General features: G+C 38.6%; 1 pseudogene; it reads left to right on the top strand.

The window, feature by feature from the left end:
• The first annotated feature begins 5,836 nt into the window (after positions 1-5,836).
• On the top strand, positions 5,837-6,570 carry LOC101407857 (ER membrane protein complex subunit 3 pseudogene; annotated as a pseudogene).
• Positions 6,571-8,825: the final 2,255 nt, after the last annotated feature.

Below are 8,825 nucleotides of genomic sequence, written 5' to 3' on the forward strand. Positions count from 1 at the left end.
TGAGGGAGAGGAAAGGGAAAGAGGAACAGAGAGCCTATTCAAGGAAATAATAGCTGAGAATTTCCCAAATCTGGGGAAGGAGCAGGAAATACCAGTAAGCGAAGCCAACAGGACACCTATATATATTAACAGACAAAGGCCTTCACCACGACACCTAGTGGTAAGGCTAGCCAGGGTCAACGACAAAGAAACCATATTAAGGGCAGCTAGACAAAAGCAAAAAATAACATACAAAGGAACTCCCATTAGGCTCTCAGCGGATTTCTCAACAGAAACTTTACAGGCTAGAAGAGACTGGAATGATATATTCAAAATACTGAAAGACAAAAACTTTCAGCCAAGAATACTCTATCCAGCAAAAATATCCTTCAAATATGATGGAGAAATAGTAACTCTCCCAGATAAACAAAAGCTAATGGAGTTCATGGCCACGAGACCCCCACTACAAGAAATACTCAAGAAGGCCCTCAGGCCTGAAAAAAAGAAGAGAAAGGGAACACAAAGCTTGGAGGAAGGAGAAAAGTAGGTAGACAAACTCAGAAAAATAGTAGATCTTTACCGGAATAGGTTAGCAACCACTTAAATACTAAATTCAAAGATCAAAGGAAGAAATTCACCAAAAATAAATTTAACCTCATCACTGTAAACACACAGCCACAACACAAGATAGAATAAGGTATAACAAGACAAACTTAGAAAGGGAAGAGGAAAGTGACTGAATTGACTGAGTATAAGGAAATAGGAGGCCATCAGATAATGGACTATCTCATACACAATGTTTTTTGCCCAAACCTCAAGGTAACCACTAAACAAATAAACAAAACAAAACCACATATGATAAACAAAGAGAAAACTAGAAGAGTCTTAAGACAGAACAACCAAACTGAATTGGCAGTCCAAAACAAATGGGACAAGAAACAAAGGAAATGCAAAAGAACCAGAAAATAAGTGACAAAACAGCAACATTAAGCCCTCATATATCAATAATTACCCTAAATGTAAATGGATTGAACTCTCCAATCAAAAGATACAGAGTGGCAGGATGGATTAAAAAGCAAGACCCAACAATAGGCTGCCTTCAGGAAACACATCTTAGCACTAAAGACAAGCACAGGCTCAGAGTGAAAGGATGGAAGACAATATTCCAAGCTAATGGCAAACAAAAGAAAGCAGGTGTTGCCATACTCATATCAGACAAAGCAGACTTCAAGATAAAACAGGTTAAGAAAGACAAAGAAGGGAAATATATAATGATAAAAGGGACACTCCATCAAGAAGACATATCACTTATAAATATATATGCACCCAACATAGGAGCACCAATGTACATAAAGCAACTATTAACAAACCTAAAAGGAGAAATCAACAACACCACAATAATAGTAGGGGATCTTAACACCCCACTTACAGCAATGAATAGATCATCCAGACAAAAAGTCAATAAAGAAATAGTAGACTTAAATGAAAAACTGGACAAGATGGACCTAGTAGACATATACAGAGCACTCCATCCAAAAACAGCTGACTACACATTCTTCTCAAGCATGCATGGAACATTCTCTAGCATAGACCATATGTTGGGAAACAAAGCAAGCCTCAATACATTTAAGAAGATTGAAATCATAACAAGCATCTTTTCAGATCATAAGGCTATGAAACTGGAAATGAACCATGAAAAAAAACTGGGAAAGTGACAAAAATGTGGAGATTAAACAACATGCTACTGAACAACCAATGGATCATTGATGAAATTAAAGGAGAAATCAAAAACTATCTGGAAACAAACGAAAATGATAATATGCCATATCAAACCATATGGGATGCAGCAAAAGCGGTCCTGAGAGGAAAACTCATAGCGATACAAGCCCACCTTAACAAACAAGAAAAAGCCCTAATAGGCAACCTTACATTACACCTAACAGAACTAGAAAAAGAAGAACAAACAAAGCCCAAAGCCAGCAGAAGGAGAGAAATAATAAAAATCAGAGCAGAAATAAATGAAATTGAGACCAAAAAAACAGTAGAAAGGATTAATGAAACAAAGAGTTGGTTCTTGAGAAGATAAACAAAATCGACAAACCCTTAGCCAGGCTTACTAAGAAAAAAGAGAAAAGGCTCAAGTAAATAAAATTAGAAATGAAAGAGGAGAAATTACAACGGATACCATGGAAATACAGAGGATTATAAGAGAATACTATGAGAAATTATATGCCAACAAATTGGACAATCTAGAAGAAATGGATAAATTCTTAGACTTATACAACCTCCCAAAATTGAACCAAGAAGAAATGGAGAATCTGAATAGACCAATAACAAGTAAAGAGATTGAAATAGTAATCAAAAACCTCCCCAAAAATAAAAGTCCAGGACCAGATGGCTTCTCCAGTGAATTTTACCAAACATTCAAAGAAGATTTAATACCCATCCTTCTCAAACTATTCCAAAAATAGAGGAAGATGGAACACTTCCTAAATCATTCTACGAGGCCAACATCACCCTGATACCAAAACCAGACAAAGACAGTACAAAGAAAGAAAATTACAGGCCAATATCGCTGATGAACATTGATGCAAAAATCCTCAACAAAATATTGGCAAACCGAATACAACAATACATTAAAAGATCATACACCATGATCAAGTGGGATTTATACCAGGGACGCAGGGATGGTTCAACATCCGCAAATCAATCAACGTGATACATCACATCAACAAAACAAAGAATAAAAACCACATGATCATCTCAATAGACGCAGAGAAGGCATTTGACAAGATACAACATCCATTTATGATAAAAACTCTCAATAAAATGGGAATAGAAGGAAAGTACCTCAACATAATAAAGGCCATATATGACAAACCCACAGCCAACATCATACTCAACGGGAAAAGACTGAAAGCCATTCCTCTGAGAACAGGAATGAGGCAGGGCTGCCCACTCTCACCACTCCTGTTCAACATAGTACTGGAGGTTTTGGCCAGAGCAATTAGGCAAGAAAAAGGAATAAAAGGAATCCAAATAGGCAACGAAGAAGTGAAACTCTCACTATTTGCAGATGACATGATTGTATATATAGAAAACCCTAAAGAATCTGTTGGAAAACTATTAGAAACAATCAACAACTACAGCAAAGTTGCAGGGTACAAAATCAGTCTACAAAAATCAGTTGCATTTCTATATGCTAATAATGAACTAACAGAAAGAGAGCTCAAAAAGATAATACCATTTACAATTGCATCAAAAAGAATAAAATACCTAGGAATAAATCTTACCAAGGAGGTGAAGGACCTATACAATGAGAACTACAAGACATTATTGAAAGAAATCCATGATGACATAAAGAAATGGAAAGATATCCCATGCATGTGGATTGGAAGAATAAACAGTTAAAATGTCTATATTACCTAAAGCAATCTACAGATTCAATGCAATCCCAATCAGAATCCCAATGACATTCTTCACAGAAATAGAAAAAAGAATACTAAAATTTATATGGGGTAACAAAAGACCCCGAATAGCTAAAGAAATCCTAAAAAAAAAGAACAAAGCAGAAGGCATCACAATCCCTGACTTCAAAACATACCACAAAGCAATAGTAATCAAAACAGCATGGTACTGGTACAAAAACAGACACACAGATCAATGGAACAGAATTGAAAGCCCAGAAATAAAACCACACATATACGGACAGCTAATTTTTGACAAAGGTGCTAAGAACATGCAATGGAGAAAGGAAAGTCTCTTCAATAAATGGTGTTGGGAAAACTGGACAGCCACATGCAAAAGAATGAAAGTGGACCATGTGCTATCGCCATTCACAAAAATTAACTCAAAATGGATCAAAGACCTGAAGGTGAGACCTGAAACTATAAAACTCATAGAAGAAAACATAGGCAACACACTATTTGACATTGGTTTTAAAGGAATCTTTTCGGATGACATGCCTACCCAGACTAGGGAAACTAAAGAAAAAATAAACAAGTGGGACTTTATCAGATTAAAGAGCTTTTATAAGACAAATGAAACCAGAATCAAGATGAACAGACAACCAACCAGCTGGGAGAGAATATTTGCAAAACATACATCTGACAAGGGGTTGATCTCCATAATATATAAAGAACTCACACAACTGAACAACAAAAAAACAAACAACCCGATCAAAAAATGGGCAGAGGAAATGAACAGACACTTCTCCAAGGAAGATATACAGATGGCCAATAGGCACATGAAAAGATGCTCAACATCACTAATCATCAGGGAAATGCAAATCAAAACAACACTAAGATACCACCTCACGCCCATTAGAATGGCTATAATCACCAAGACAAAAAACAACAAATGTTGGAGAGGATGTGGAGAAACAGGAGCCCTCATACACAGCTGGTGGGAATGCAAATTGGTGCAGCCTCTATGGAAAACAGTATGGAGATTCCTCAAAGAATTAAAAATAGAGATGCCCTATGATCCAGCCATCCCACTACTGGGAATCTATCCAACGCACCTGAAATCAACAATCCAAAGAGGCTTATGCACCCCTATGTTCATTGCAGCATTATTCACCATAGCCAAGAAGTGGAAGCAACCTAAGTGTCCCTCGACTGAAGACTGGATTAAGAAAATGTGGTATATATATACAATGGAATACTACTCAGCCATAAAAAAAGACAAAATCGTCCCATTTGCAACAACATGGATGGGCCTGGAGCGTATTATGTTAAGTGAAATAAGCCAGAAAGAGAAAGACAAACACTGTATGATCTCACTCATATGTGGAATATAAAACAACACATGGACAGAGAAAACTACTGTGGTTACCAGGGGCAGTGGGGGTGGGCACAAGGGGTGAAGGGAGTATGGTGATGGACAAACAAAAATGTACAACCCAAAATTTCACAATGTTAGAAACCATTAAAACATCAATTAAAAAAAAAAAAAAAAGAATGGCTGGCAGGCAGGTACATACTAATAGCTAACAACAACTATTTTAAGTGCTTTATACTTAACACTTCATTTATTCCTCACAAAACTTTTTGAGGTAGGTACCATGATTATTCCCATATTCAGTGGCAGAGCTGGGATTCTAACTCAGGCAGTCTGGCTCCAGAATCTGCAGTCCTACACTTACTCTTGATTATAGTAAGGACTTCCAATAACAGTTAACATTTACTATGCACCAGGCACCATGCTAAGCGTCTTCTTTGTCCGTTGCCTCGTTTAATACTTACACCGTTATCAGCCGTTTTGCAGACGGAAAAACTAAGGCAAGTCAGGGCCGTCTGACTTCAGGGCACACACCCTCAACACGTGCTAGACCGTCTCGCCTCCAGAGAAGCCTGAGAGGCGGGAGGGCGGCGGCCGGACCCGTCATCCGTGAAGGGGGTAAGGGTAGAAGCCCTTCTCATTTCGTCATTTTAACGACGCAGGGAGGTACCTGGGGGATTATTCCACGACAGGACAGACGAGGAAGCCAAGGTTCGGGGGCGAAGCCCCAGAAGGAAAGGCCGGCTTGGCTTGGGTCTAGAGACTAGGCCACAGGGGCGCGGAGCCTCGAGAGACGACGATCGTTGCTCAACTCACCCGCCGAGAAGCCGTCGCCGCCTCCCGTTTTCGACTTTCCCGCCCGGCGCGACGCCACGCTGACGTCACCGAGGCGCGCCGCGACGTCAGCCTTCCGCGCCAGAAGTGGGCGACCGGGTGGCCTGGCTGGCGGCAGTGCGCAAGGGCCTCTGTAGCGTGCAGGGCCTGCCAGGCTGAGAGGTGTGAGAAGGTCCAGAGGCGAACTCGAAGAGGAGCCCCGGCTCCCGGAAGAGAAACCCGGCTCCACTTGGCCGGGAGGCGGCGCTCTGTGAAGATGGCAGGGCCCAAGCTGCTGCTCGACTCCAACATCCGCCTCTGAGTGGTCCTGCCCATCGTTATCATCACCTTTTTCGTGGGCATGATCCGCCACTACGTGTCCATCCTGCTTCAGAGCGACAAGAAGCGCACCCAGGAACAAGTCTCTGACAGTCAAGTCCTAATTCGAAGCAGAGTCCTCAGGGAAAATGGAAAATACATTCCCAGTCTTTCTTGACACGAAAATATTACTTCAACAACCCAGAGGATGGATTTTTCAAAAAAACTAAAAGGAAGGTAGTGCCTCCTTCTCCTATGACTGATCCCACTATGCTCACAGACATGATGAAAGGCAATGTAACAAATGTCCTCCCTATGATTCTTATTGGTGGATGGATCAACATGACATTTTCAGGCTTTGTCACAACCAAGGTCCCATTTCCACTCACCCTCCGTTTTAAGCCTATGCTACAGCAAGGAATCGAACTACTCACATTAGATGCATCCTGGGTGAGTTCTGCATCCTGGTACTTCCTCAATGTCTTTGGGCTTCGGAGCATTTACTCTTTGATTCTTGGCCAAGATAATGCTGCTGACCAGTCACGGATGATGCAGGAGCAGATGACTGGAGCCGCCATGGCCATGCCCGCAGACACCAACAAGGCTTTCAAGGTACACTCGCTTCTCTTCCAGCTGCACTGAAGCTCCAAAAGGCGTTACCAGAGAGTTACTTTAAAGATAGGTTCCCTGAAGTGGGGGTACTATGTATGGTTCTGTCATTTAAATTTAAATTTAGCAAAAATGTAAAAAAAAAAAAAAAAAAAGAAAGAAATAAAACAAGGATGTGCATTCTTGTCACTTTTATTGGGCATCGTATGAGAAGCCCTAGGCAGTGCAGTAAGTCAAGAAAAATAATAAAAAGCATACAGATTGGAAAAGGAGAAGTAAAATTTTATTTTCAGATGACATGATGATCTATGTAGATAATTAGAAGGAATCTTTAAAAAAGCTACTGTAAGTAATAAATGAATCTAGCAAAACAGCAGGATAGAGGGTCAGTATACAAAATCAATTCTATTTCTATGTACTAGCAATGAATAATTAGAAATTAAAATTTAAAAATAATATTTACCAAACCATGCAGTGGCGGCATCCCATATACAAAATAGAGGAAGACGGGCACAGATATTAGCTGAGGGCTAATCTTCCTCAGCAAAAAGAGGAAGATTGGCAATGTATGTTAGCTCAGGGCCAAGCTTCCTCACCAAAAAATAAATAATAATAATGATAAAAAATAAAAAATATTTACAATAGCATAAAAACATGAAATACTTAGGGATAAATACATCAAAATATATATAAGCTCTAACTACCGAAAACTATAAAATATTCCTGGAAAAAATTAAGGAAGACCTTTAAAAAAAAACCCTGAGAGATATATCATGTTAATGAAAGTCTCAATGTTTTTAATGTGTCAGTTCTCCCCAAATTGGTCTGCCCCCTCAATGCAATCCCAATCAAAATCCTATCAGGATTTTTGTTTTCAGTAGTAATCAACAAGATTTTCTGAAATTAATATAGAAATACAAAGGACCTAGAATAGCAAAAACAAGTTATAAAAAGAACGAAAGTGGAAGATACACTAGAAGATTTGAAGACTCATCACAAATCTACAGTAATCAAGACAGTATAGTATTGCCGTAATGACAGACACATAGATCAATGGAACAGAATTGAGAGTTCAAAAATAGATCCACACATGTACGGTCAATTGATTTTCAACAAGGAGCCAAGGAATTAAATAGGAAAAGGAGAGTCTTCTCAACACACAGTGCTGGGCCAATTGTGTATGGATGAATGAATTCAACGCTTATTTTATATCATACACAAATATTAACTCAAAAGTGAACCCTAGACCTACACATAGAAGCTAAAACTATAAAAGTGCTAGAAGAAAACACAGGAAAAAATCTTTGCAATCTTGGTGTAGGCAAAAATTTCTTAATTAGGACACAGAAAGTGTAATCCATAAAGGAAAAACAATGATTAATTGAATTTTACCAAAATTAAAATATTTTGCTTTTTGAAAGACCATTAGGAAAATAAAAAAGCAAGCCAAAGACTGTGAGAAAATATTTGCCATATATATCTGACAAAAGACTTATATCTAGGATATATAAGGAATTCCTACAGCTCAATAATAAGGTAAACACTCAAAAAAAAAAATAGGTGAAAGATTTGAACAGACACTTCACCAAAGTCCAGAAAACACATGAAAAGGTGCTCAATACTATTAAGCTATCAAAGAAATTCAAATGAAAAGCACAAAGAGATCCCAATACATATCCACTCCGATGACTATAATTTAAAGACTGACAATATAAAGTGTGGTGAGGATGTGGAGCTACTGGAAAGTTCATATATTGCCTGTGGGAATGTAAACATTTTAACTATTTTGGACAAAAGTTGGGCAGCATCTATAAAGTTAAATGACATTTGTTGTTAGACCCAGCAATTCTACTTCTGGGTATATACCCAAGAGAAATGAAAACATACTTCTACCCAAAAAATTTGAACATGAATGTTCATAGCAGTCTTATTCATAAAAGCTCTAAACTGGAAACAAATCTAATATCCCTTATCAGAAGGATGGATAAATGAACTGTGGGATATACTTAGACTGGAGTACTACTCAGTAATAAAAAGAAACACACTACTGATACATGCAATGATAGGGAAAGATGATTCCATTTATATGAAATTCTAGCAAAGACAGATATAGTTTATAGTGAGAGAAAGCAGATCACTGTGTGCCTGGGGCTGGCACTGGGGGCTGGATATGGACTGGGGGGAGCACAAGGGAGTATTTTACAGTTATATAAGTGTTTTACATCTTGAGTGTGGTGTTTTATATCTTGATTGTGGCAGCGGTTATAGAGGTGTAGACATTTGTCAAAACTTCAATTGCACACTCAAAGTATGTATGTTTTATT

Source organism: Ceratotherium simum, chromosome 22 (assembly GCF_057802395.1).
Source record: "Ceratotherium simum simum isolate JZ-2026a chromosome 22, ASM5780239v1, whole genome shotgun sequence".
Classification (NCBI taxonomy): domain Eukaryota; kingdom Metazoa; phylum Chordata; class Mammalia; order Perissodactyla; family Rhinocerotidae; genus Ceratotherium; species Ceratotherium simum.